Genomic DNA, 12,078 nt, shown 5'->3' with positions numbered 1-12,078 from the left:
TATTATTATTGTTATTAAATGCCGTTCAAATAGGAACAAAATATGAAACACGCGACCTGCTCTCAAGGACACAATGACACACTGCGGTCTGTATTTGAGTGACATCACTCCTCTTTGTGTCATAAACAGTTAGCAAACGTGACCTGATGTGAGGTCAACCTAAACTGCAGCACACACACATACACACACACATACACACACACAGAGGTTGTCATTGTGTCTCCGTGTCTCCACCCACTCTGTGAGCGGGCACGGCTGCAGCACCGACTGGATTTGTTCTGGGCCGGGCAGGTCAGCGGCGGGCGCGGTGTAAAAGTTAGTTTCATGTTTGTGTGGAGAGGAGGAGGGCGGTTGAATGGAGGTTGTGTGTGTGCGTGTGTATGTGTGTGTGTGTGTGTGTGTGTGCTCCCCCAGGAGAAAAGAGGACTCCTAATCTGTTTTCCTGGCTCTTCTTTAAAGGGAGAGCAAGACACACTAGAGGCTCCCTCTGATCTGCTGCCCCATCCATCCCTCACTTTCTCTCTCTCTCTCCTCCATCCCTCCTTTCCTCGCTTCCATCATCTGTCTCTCGTTCCCTCTGCTTTTAGCCCTCGTTTTCTCGGCCCCCCGTCCCTATGCTCTCTCATCTGTTGTGTTGGCCCGCTCTGGTCTTTGTATGGCGACAGCCTCCGTCTCCAGATACTGCCTAAGAGCTCTGATTCCACTTAATCACTCAGTTTTTTATTAGTTTTCCCTCGCAGGGTATTTTGTGTTCTGAATTGCGTTTATCTATTATGCTGTTTCAGATTTATTGCTTTAGGAGGCAGACTGTGTGGCACGCTACCCACCAATACGGTACACGACGCTGTGATCTCTCTACGTCTGCCCCTCTTTATGCCTGTCTGCTTTCATCCCTTCAAAATTAAATGAACAAATACACAAGGAGGGTACCGTGCCACACTCGCTCACAACTCCTCTCCTACTTTTTCCTATACTTTTTTATTAGTTTTCTTTTATTGGGCGTCTCAAGCTCCCGACTGCATTTATTTAGCATGCAGCGAGGACCACAGGGGAAGAGTATGTGGCATCGGTTTCTCGGATTGGTATTCTACTCTTGGATCCATCTGTCCTGGCATCTTTTGCGCCTCGTTGCTTTACTTTTCCAATTTCACAATAAAAAATGAGAATCACAGGTATGGCTTTCTCTGTGAGCACAGATGTCGGTCTTTGAAAGAATTTTCTGTAATTAGCAGAATACTTAGAGAGGCTTAGCAGCGACTGTGGCACCTTTAAAATCACATTGTGTTCTGAAAGGGCTCAAATAAACTGTTTATTATTCTTTTATTGTGCGCTATTGAGAATTTTTAGCACACAAACACTAATGCTCGAGGTCATTTTCTCGTGCTTCGCCCTGCAGTCTGAACCGCTTATTTCTACTCAATTAGGAGACATGGCATGCATACTCAAAATATTTTGCCCCAAAATGGCGGCACACCATCCCGGCCCTCCATTTTGTTCTGTCACTGAATCGAGTCTGGATCCTGCACCTGACTTGTTGGACCAGTGTTTGCATTTGAAAATACCCTCTCTCCATGCCCCGCTGTTACTATGCATCCCTCCGCTGGTTATTGGTCACCGCGAGTGTCGTTAACCTGCCGCACCAATAGGAAAGGCGCCCTCTGACTGACGTCCCCTCCTTCTCCGCTCTGCTTCCAGGGGCTTCCTGTGACCAGGAGGGGGGGGGGGGGACATGGGCGCTGGCCATCACCTCGACCGAATCCAGAACCAAATGAGAGAGAGAGAGACTGAGAGAGTCAGAGGGATGGAGGAAACAGAAACAGAAACATTGAGTGAGCGAGGATGCAATTAAAAAAATGATGATTATACGACGATAATCGAGACAAAGCAAGACACATGATGACCATGCCGCTCCTTTTTAGGATGAAAAAGGAAAGAAAGAAAAATTAATATTCATGACCCTGTCCCTCCCATCCAAATTCAGCACCCTCCCTTCCTCCCTCCCCACCCAAATCCTCCCTCCTCCTCACTTCCTCTCCCCTCCATTGGGTGGCAACACTTGGTAGGGCACATGGTGAGACAGCTGTTGCAGGGCAACATGGGCATCTGTGGTGCTACATAGAGGAGAGGGGATAGTAGGGGGGGTGGGTGTGTGTGTGTATGTGTGGGGGGGGGTGTTTGTAGGGGGTGCAGACGGCATCAAGAGAGGGAGATATAGCACCCTGTCTCTGCCCTGTGTACATATGTGTTTGTGTTTGAGTGCGTCCTAAAGTTTCAGGGGTTATTATTGGATATATGCGGACAGGTGGAGAGGTATTTTAGGGACAGACAAGAGAGTAAAAAGAGAGTGAGAGGAAGGAACAAGAAGGCATCTCTACTTCTTCTTCTTCTTCTTCTTCTACTTCTTCTTCTTCTTCATCTTCTTCCTCGTCGATGCCAAGCTGTGGATGAAAAGTAGCACCTGTCCTCCAAGCTATGACAGAAACGACATTAGCATAAGAACACTGGGATGGGTCGCTCCAAGACTGGAGTTAGTGCCTTCAACACCCAAACCCTCGCACACACACACACACACACACACACACACACACACACACACACCCTGTCTGCATTTCATTCTGTCTTTCTCACACACACAGACTACACAGCCCCCTCCTGCTGCACCTTCCTCTTCAGAAGGAATGGGCGTTTTCCCAGGGTTATTATCACATGCCAGGTGCCCCCCACCCACCCTCACCCACCCCCTCCTCTCTCCCTTCATATACACACACATACACCTCACCCCCACCCATTCCTCTCCCCTCCTCTCTCCCAGCACCTACCACACACCCCTTGCCATTTCTCTCTCCCCCCCAAAGCGCCAGCGCAGCCCCACCTCGCGGTGCCAAAGTGGGCAGCCTCTGCCTTGGCGTTGCCTGGGCCTTCTGGTGCCCTAGATAGCTGCGTGAGTGTGTGCGTGTGTGTGTGTGTGTGTGTGTGTGTGTGTGTGTGTGCACTGGCCCAGCTCTGTGCGGACACAGCCAGCCCTTTAAACTGTGTCAAGGCTCCAGATGCTGGGAGAGACTGGGATTAACACAGGCGTTTGTATTCAGACACATACGCACAAACAGACACACACACACACACACTCACACACACACACTAGATATTCTCCCTTTCGGCCCGTATATTGCATCATACTTCACATGCTTACATGTTTTGACCAAAGCCTGAGTGAGTGAGCGTTACGCAGGAAGAGGAAACATGAACAAGACAAAGAAAACACCCGATAACTGCTTCAATATTCAAATAAATTCACTTTACACCGACACAGCTTCCCTCCAAACCTATACTTTCTAACCTCTCTTTTATGGCATTAATAAAATGTTAGATCAAACGCAGAAAAGTATACAAAGGTATCAGAGACATGATGACGAACCGACAGAGCCTGGCAGTGCTCTGAGATGATGTACTGATGCCAACGCCGCACCTCAGATTTGGATTAGGCAGACAGAGAAAAGCACCTCAGAGACCTGACATACACACACACCCCAGTGTCCGTACACTAGCCCTTTAGCAGCATGCCACTACCCTGAGGGCATGAATGCACACACACACACACACACAAACACACACACAGAGATATGCAAAAGACACACACGAATACCAACCAAGTGTCCACCTACTGTTTCTTTAGTGGCGTGCCACTGCCCTCAGGGTGTGCAGATTTACACACACACACACACACACACAAAAATACATTTACACACACCAGCGTGCACATTCCACTGGTGCTTGTGACATCATTGCAACTGAACTCACTGAATAGGACTGAATGATAGCGAATTACCAAGACAGTCCCCCCGCGAACTAGCAGCAAAGGCTACCGGACTGCTAATTACAAGTATGCAAGCATGTGTGTCCAAGTGTGTGAAAAAGAGAGAGAGTGAGGGAATGTTTTCTTCCAGTGTTCAGCGTCTCTCTCTCGCTCTGTGTGTGTCTTGCTGAGCAGTAGTTATGGTGCCAGTTATGGAGTGTTTGCCATAGCAGGGAGCTGCCTTGGCACCGTGCCCTAATTTAGGGGAATTAAAAAGCACTAGACAGACCCCTTTGTGGCACCGTGCGCCCGCTTTAATCTCCCCACGCCTCAGCGGGCACCCACAGCACCAGGAGTGGGCACCGTGCCCACATGACCCCAGGCAATATGGAAATCGCCACCAAAAAATCCCAACTAAGCGCCGAGCCCTGCCCCTGGTGCACACAGTGTACACAGTACGCACGGACATGCGCAGAGCGATGCTATCACACACACACACACACACACACACACAGTGCAAGAGGGACAACACCCAGCTCACAATAGTGCTTTTGCACACTGTACCCACACAGTACTGTACTTACACATACAATTAAAAACATGAGAAAGTAATTGCAGGCTGTTCACATGTGTACATAATTACAACGGTGAAACACACACATACATACACACGTGTAGTAGTTTCAGGGCACAAGGGCATGAAATGAAATACTCCCGCTGTTGTCCCCCGTTGGCATGTGTACACAAGCACACACACACATTCACTTTTCCACTCATCCGAAGTCGGTGTGTGTGTCTTTTTGAAGTGTAGGTGAGTGTAATGCTTGTCATGAGGTCATCCATCAGGGCTAATGAAACTGGCAGACCCTGACACTGTCTCACTGGGCAGCACCGCTGGCGCCGCGAGCTAACTCAAGGAGAAATGAACTGATTTAATTACACAGCGAAGGCACACACACACACACACACACACACAAAAACACACCTGCGCACACGTGCACAGAGAGGAAAAGACGTACATGCACACACACTTTGTATACAGGTACATAATCATGATTAGAAATGCAATCACACACACAAATACACACATTAAAGAGCCAAATGTACTGTAGGAGAACACACACACACACACACACACACACACACACTCCATCAAATACTGCCCATTAGCCACTTCTTGCCAAATCCGCACAACGCCAGCTAGCAGACTGGTGCAACCTTTTAAAGTAGATGAGAAAGTGTGAGCTCAACATGGATGTTAACCTTTGCTGATAAACAGAACTCAATGCACCATCATGGTGATATTAAGTTGGACTTGTCATCTAAGCAGAAAAAAAACTGATTGAAAGCACCATTAGCGAGCTAGCTGCGCCTCCTCACTGCAGGTCCACAATGTTCCCTTCCCTAAAACAAAGACCCACTTTGGCCCTGGAACAGGACGCACTCCCATCCCTCTCTCTCTCTCTCTCACTCTCTTTTTCCCCAGTTCCTCTCTCTCTCCCTCCCTGTCCATTTGTCTCCCTACTGGTTTCACTTAATAAGCTTCAAAGGTTTCTGGGCAACGTGGCTTTCAAAAAAAAAAAAAAGTTACCATGGCATTTTTTTGGCACAGGGCATCTTCCCTCTTGCTGAGGATATGGGGTTGCCATGACATCAGTGGGCACCTTATAAAGCATACAATTGTATAAGTGTGTATGTGTGTGTGTGTGTGTGTGTGTGCGCGTGATGGAGATTTTGTGCCAACCTCGGCTAAATGCTTAGACGCTGGTGAAACCCAGGACAGCGGCAAAAACCGAGTTCAACTTTGCGCGCCAACTCGTGCTTACATACTATTCTCCTATTCTGTTCTTTGCATTTTAATCTCACTGTTTCAATGCTTTTCAAACTGTGTGAAACATGAAATAAAAACAGAGCATAGCATGTTTTTTTGGCGATGACACATCATTGATTAATAAAACTCAACAACAAAAGAACTGAGAGTAAACAGCATACATGCATTTTTTCTGCAAGTACATCCTGTGTTTGTTTTGGTTAAACTTACCCCAGAGAGTCTCAAATCCAAGTGCTAACTTTAAAATTGGCTCTGGATTTCCACTGATGGTTAATGTTTTCATACTGGCATCTTTCTTTGTCCCCGCTAATGTTTGTGTGTGTGTGTGTGTGTGTGTGTGTGTGTGTGTGACTTTGTGTGTGTCTGCGCGCATTTATTTTGTGCACTCGCATCCAAAGTAATTAAGAGTGAGTTCAGAAGTAATCTGAAATTCCTAATCAGCAGTAAACACAGAGATGAATGCAAAGGTCATAGTCACTCATGATAATAATAATGAGTGTGTTTTGTGTAAAAGTAATATATGATAACTATAATTCTTGTTCTTTTTCGTGATAGTCAAATGGTTCCTTGACCTCAAAGTTGTATTTGCCCAAAGTGAAACTACACTTTGTGGTCTGGCTTCAGCCGTCACCACAGTTGCAATCCAGCCTCCACTAATGTGACATGAATGGGAGCCGTGAGCACATCTCTAATTTTGGCCAAATCTTTCCACACATAGAAACAAAAATTCTGGTTTGAATTTAGGCTGATTAAAGATAGCATCTCTTAAACTGTGTAACATATAACAGTTACCCCTATCATTTATTTTTTTTTTTTTCAGTAATAGAAGTGGTGAAAATGGTGCTTTGGTCAATTCTTTGTTTCTATTTAAGACAGTAAAATCTAAAAACAATCATCAAATCATGACATAAAAAAAGAATGATCATTGTGAACACTTTTGGAAAATGAAACTCTTACTGACGACATCATACATATATCAGTGCAACCCTATGGACAGGGCCTCTAGTGGCCTCTAGTGGTTTGTATATGATGTTACTATGATGTTACTATGATCTCATCAACTGATTCACTGGACCCTGAACACAGCTATGTCCCAAAGCCATACTAATCCTATAGAGTATATAGGGCTGAAATTAACGATTATTTTCATTGTTGATTAATCTGTCAATTATTTTCTTGATTAATCGATTAGTTGTTTGGTCTCTAAAATGTCAGAAAATTGTGAAAAACGTCGACCAGTGTTTCCAAAAGCCCAAGATGACGTCCTCAAATGTCTTGTTTTGTCCACAACTCAAAGATATTCAGTTTACTGTCATAGAGGAGTAAAGAAACCAGAAAATATTCACATTTAAGGACCTGGAATCAGAAAATTTTGACTTTTTTCCTATAAAAATTACTCAAACCGATTAATCTATTATCAAAATAATAGCGATCAATTAAATAGTTGACAACTAATCGATTAATCGTTGCAGCTCTAACAGTATACACTACATACTTGTTGTAATAGTATACAGTTTTAGCAGTTTGTACACACAAATATATACATGCTATTTTATACTAAGAGGAAGTTGTACAATACATGTGATGTAATACCTATTTTTTTTGTTTTCCAAGATCTCTCTTGGGGCTGTTTCACCACTGTGCACATTTTTTTTCAGCTGTGAGTAACTCTTCCATTTCCTTTGTGCACTGAATTATGGGAGAATAGCGTGCATCAACAGCACTTTCAAAAATCGACTGTATTTAGTATGTACACTGTCTGCTTGGAGTGTACTTTACTTTCTCCCTTTTCCAGTGTTAACACACAACATACTAAAACAACTAATGATTGTTTTCATTGTCTATTAATATGTTGATTATTTTCTTGATTAATTGATTAGTTGTTTGGTCAGAAAAATGTCAAAAAATGGTGAAAAATGTCAATCAGTGTTTCCCAAAGCCCAAGATGACGTCCTCAAATGTCTTATTTTGTCCACAACTCAAAGATATTCAGTTTACTGTCACAGAGGAGTAAAGAAACCAGAAAATATTCACATTTAAGAAGCTGGAATCAGAGAATTTTTACTTTAAAAAAAAAAAAAAAAAAAATTACTCAAACCGATTGATTATCAAAATAATAACGATTAATTTAATAGTTGACAACTAATCGATTAATTGTTGCAGCAGTAACAGTATATACTAAATACATGTTGTCATAGTATACAGTTTTAGCAGTTCATATAATAAATATACACATATTTTGCTATTTTATACTAACAGGAAGTTGTACAATACATGTGACAACGAATGTCAATCAAACTGCAACTTTGGGAAGTCACTGCCTTCACGATGACACATCACAAAGGTTTAATACTTATTTTTTTTGTTTCTCAGCTCTTTCTTGGGGCTGTTTCACCACCGTCCACAATTCTTTTTCATGTGTGAGTAACTCTTCCATTTCCTTTGTGCATTGAATCATGGGAGAATAGCGTGCATCAGCAGCACTCTCAAAAACCGACTGTATGCAGCACACTGTCTGCTTGGAGGGTACTTTACTTTGTCACTTTTCCAGTGTGAACAAAAAAAGTACACACCGACAATTCAAATAGTTGGTTATTTACTGTGTAATGCACAAACAAGTAGCCACTCCTACATGGAATTATACACCAAAAATACCATTGAAATACCATGCAATACTTGTCAGGCCATAACTTACATATCAACTTCTACTGATAAAATCTGCTGCAAAAAAGCTTTGCCTACAGGTTTTTTTGTTATCATCCACCAAGAATAAATCATAAAAAATAAACCTGTTATCTTTAAATCATCATATAATAAGCAATAAATTATTAAATGGACTTTGTCTTCAATATCTCCAAAATAACATAGATAAAAAAACAATAAACAAGGTTTTTCTCTTCAGGGAGAACACTGAACCTGCCTGTTTACATGCTGTAGCTAATGGTGGTCACACAGAGATCTTTGACCTTTGGTTAAATTCTGCTTCACATTAAGCTCAGCACTGTAGTTGTTTTTATCGAGCCAGCATGTTTTTAATTTAGGTTTATAAATAAAACACCAACAGAATAAGTTAAACCCCTTATAAATTCAGATAATGGTATTCAAAGAAAAAAATCAAAATGTTGTTATTATCTTTATTTTGCACATACCGGAGAAAAAGGACCCACCAGGGATTTACCAAATCCGTTTATGAAATATCAAGGAAATAAAAGCAATGCGCCTTCATTAAAATGTAAGTAAATGTTCATATAATCTTGTGTTTTCCTCCGAGTTTGCATCCAATGAGTTCACTATCGCTCTTGTCCGTGCTTTTAAAAGCTTTGTGTGACCTTTTCCAAGCGACGAGGAATGTGGATCATCTATGAGCTTTGCCAAAGTTTGTCTCAGACTCCAAAAAGCTAAGAAAACACTGCTTTGCATAAATAATTCAGGACAAAATTATCTCATCAATAATAATGATTCAAAAACCAAACGTTGGTTGCCATTTCCAACTTTCCTAAAAATGAGACAAATCTCAGTTTTCTGGGTGAGATGTGAACATAGATCAGACCAATAAGAGGAAAGGAAACAGAGGATTGTGAAGGCTTTGGGAAATAAGCCTCTGACAAGTTCTGCAATTGCAGTGGATATAATCTGTGTTCGGCTGCAGTATAAAACACCCTACAGAGCTCAGGTCATATAACTCGCCTTCTCCCCCCGCAAAAAAAAATCCCTCCCTGGGACTCACAACATGAGTTTAATAGTTATTCTTATTAGCCCGTACAACTGCTGGGAGCCTGCAAAATAAAATAGCTGTTTTTCTGTTGATCTGTTTACGCTCGCCTGAGGAACTTTACAATCGAGGGAGCCAAGACTCCAGAGCAAAAAAACAAAAAAGAAACCTTTCTCTCTCTCTCTCTCTCCCTCACAGCCAAAGTGGACTTATTATGTTACTGATGGCAGAATTCCCAGTGTGGAATTAGGACTTTGAGCTCCGATAACGTTCCTGAATCCCAGCACGGTGCTGCTTTTACTGGTGGTGGTCACACACAGCTTTCTGTCTTGCCCTGAGCCAAACCAGCCGAGGAATTAGCCATTAATAGGGGGACAACTTCAGGCTGCTACTGTTTCCCATACTAGTGAAGAAAGAATATAATTGTGCAACGATCTTTTTGATGTTCTCGGGGGTTCAGAAATGTTTCTTTCTCTGGTTTTGAGTGTGTTTGTGTGAACTATTTTGAATTCTTAACCATATCTCTTCTCCGTTTTAGGGATGCACCGATACCGGATCGGATATCGGGCCGATATTGACTCAAATAGCTGGATCGGGTATCGGTGAAAATGGGATCGATCTATTTAATTCAATTCTATCTTTATATACCAAAAACTGGAATTTGTATTCCTGTGCAAGATTTGACCAATTTGTTGCTGCATTAAAAGGGTTTACACCTGAATTGTTATTCCTGTTAATTTTGCCGATTTCTTTACCAAGTTGCTGGTTATTTTATTATTCTAATAATAAATAACAATTCAGTAAATTTATATCTATGTATTTATTGGTCACATTTTGCTTTACACAGTTAGGAAAGCAATGTTTAAGTCAAGCCTGATGTTGCCTTACACATAAAAGAATGAGCCCAGTTACTTCCAATAGTGAGGCAATCAGCTTACTAATTAAACACTGGTATCGGGTCGCTACTCAGTATCGGGCGATACGCAAAGCCAAGTTATCGGTATCTGGACTGAAAAAGTAGGATCGGTGCATCCCTACTCCATTTTAGAGGTGTAAGACAATATCGGAAAAAATTTAATATCGCGATATTATGTTTTGTGATTCTGTATGGATTCTTAATTAGTACTTTATTTCATTTGCAAAGAGATGCGTCCTCTCAGTGTATGTGCCCTCTCACAGTAGTGCTATGATGTTGGATTTTACAAGGACTGTGATAAATGCAGATCCCACTGTTCTGATTGCATAAAAAAAGTCAACTTTTTTTTACTCAGATTTTATGCATATGGTAGTGTGTTCATTATAATATGACAGTTTTCCTAAATTAGATTTAAAAAATTGCAGTATCGCAATATATTGAATCGTAACCCCTGTATCATGATACGTATCGTATCGCCAGATTCTTGCCAATACACAGCTTTACTCCATTTGCGAATCTGTTCCTGCCTGTGTGTTCACCTGTGTCGCCCCTCACACAGCCTCCACGCTAGAAGTGACAGCAGCTTTTAGCGCTCAGTAACCTCCTGTTGTTCCCCGCCATTAGCAGTAGAGCCTCTGTGCCCCTGTGTTGCCATAGTAAAACAATAGAGTGCAGATCTTCCAATCTCCTTAATGTTCACTAATCTAATGAGTGCGGCGGGGATATTAAGCAGATTGCTGAGCATTACGTTTTACCATTAGAGACGCAGCCCACCAGCTATTTCAGCACTTCTGGGCTCTTTTCCTCGAAAGCCCCCCAAAAATCTGATTTTACCATTATTTCTCCAGTCTGATCCTATCGGCCTGCTGCGTCTTGGGTAGATTATGATTTGGCACGGGGAAGAGTGTGGTTACTGCTGAGTGTGGGTGGAAGTGAGTGGGAGTATGTGCGAGCGTACATGTGTGTGTGTGTGTGTGTGTGTGTGTATGATAATAACAAGCCAAGTTAATAAAGGGAAACAATTAGGACATAAAAGATTGACATGGCCCACAGATTTTAATGCTCTCAATGATATCCATTCGACTATATGTGCTTCACACACACACACACACACACACGTATATAGACATGTACACACTCATTATTGCTTCCCTCAGGCTCTCCTGACAGGTGTGGCTCCCACACACAGACACACGGAGATAAACATTCGCAAACACACACTCTCAGTCACACACACAAACCAGGCCCTGCTACAGGGCATGTTCCCTATCCTGGGACTGCACAATGGGCACTTTGTACACCCTCCCAACTCCCCACCCCAGCCCTCACCATCAACCCCCCACCGGCTTCCAGCACATCCCTCTTTAAATGGGAGATTATGCAAATGAGCTCACACCACCGCGGCACCCCACATATAAGTGATGTGCATTCAGTGAAATCTATAGTCTGTCTATGGGAGCATGTATGGGAGTCATGAATGTTTCTACTCAGTGAGAGACGGATGTGGCCTAAATACACAGTCGACGACGTCCCAGGTGTTTGAAGCATACCACAATATTTCTTCCGTCAATCACAAGCTGCAGCGCTTTATTGTTGCTTTTTATGATGTAAAAAAAAATAAAAAATTCCACCTGAAATATGTTGTGCAAATTTATGCTTACACCAGTAAAAATATTTCTTCGGCTTGCAGGCTCACGGCTTAGATAATAAAAGACGTTTCTCTGATCTGCAGCAGCTGTGAATGGACTGATGGAAGAGCGCTCAAAATACGGTGCTCGCCCCAAACAAACTAATTGAACAAGTTAAAGGGAGTCAAAAATGTGCGC

The 12,078-nt window shown here is 42.6% G+C and overlaps 1 protein-coding gene across 16 annotated transcripts in view; it reads right to left on the bottom strand.

Annotated features, from left to right (window-relative positions):
- Window positions 1–12,078, bottom strand: part of LOC119485116 (nuclear factor 1 X-type-like) — a 162,576-nt gene that overhangs the window by 132,008 nt on the left and 18,490 nt on the right. The window contains exon 1 of one of the 16 annotated variants that reach the window (XM_037764444.1): window positions 1,641–1,752. The exons of the other annotated variants lie outside the window; for them this stretch is intronic. The gene's annotated coding sequence lies outside the window, so the exon portion shown is untranslated. Of the gene's footprint in view, window positions 1–1,640; window positions 1,753–12,078 lie in introns of those variants that run through there. 16 annotated transcript variants of the gene reach the window in all.

The sequence above is a fragment of the Sebastes umbrosus genome, chromosome 3 (assembly GCF_015220745.1).
Source record: "Sebastes umbrosus isolate fSebUmb1 chromosome 3, fSebUmb1.pri, whole genome shotgun sequence".
Taxonomy (NCBI): Eukaryota; Metazoa; Chordata; class Actinopteri; order Perciformes; family Sebastidae; genus Sebastes; species Sebastes umbrosus.
This window is presented reverse-complemented; position numbering and strand designations above follow the sequence as displayed.